Here is a 488-nt window from a genome sequence, read left to right on the forward strand (position 1 = left end):
ACTGTGGGGTATGGAGGAATAGAGGGCTTCAACGTCTAAGCTGACCAATAATGTTTCATCTGGAACCTCCAGATCTTTAATCTGGGATATTAGATGGGGGGTGTCTCTTACATAAGATGTAAGAGATTCTACATGTGGACGTAAAAAGTGGTCTACATAGATGCTAGCGTTTTCTGTCAAAGCTCCACAGCTGGAAATTATTGGGCGACCTGGTGGGTGAGTTGTATTTTTATGGACTTTAGGAAGGGCATATACTACTGGGATTCTTGGATGTTGTATTTCTAGAAAATTACCAGTATTTTTGTCTATAATATTCTTTTCTAGTGCTTCATCAATTACATGGAACAATTGTTGCTGGTGATTTTGTAAAGTATTTCCTTTGATGGATTGATACCAGTGTCGATTGTTTATTTTTGTATATATCCTTGAACACAATATAAGTATACTATAACGGCCAAACAAAGATAAGCCTTATGAATTAAAGAATC

Source organism: Nanorana parkeri, unplaced genomic scaffold (assembly GCF_000935625.1).
Source record: "Nanorana parkeri isolate BGI_ZX_2015 unplaced genomic scaffold, ASM93562v1 scaffold2515, whole genome shotgun sequence".
Classification (NCBI taxonomy): domain Eukaryota; kingdom Metazoa; phylum Chordata; class Amphibia; order Anura; family Dicroglossidae; genus Nanorana; species Nanorana parkeri.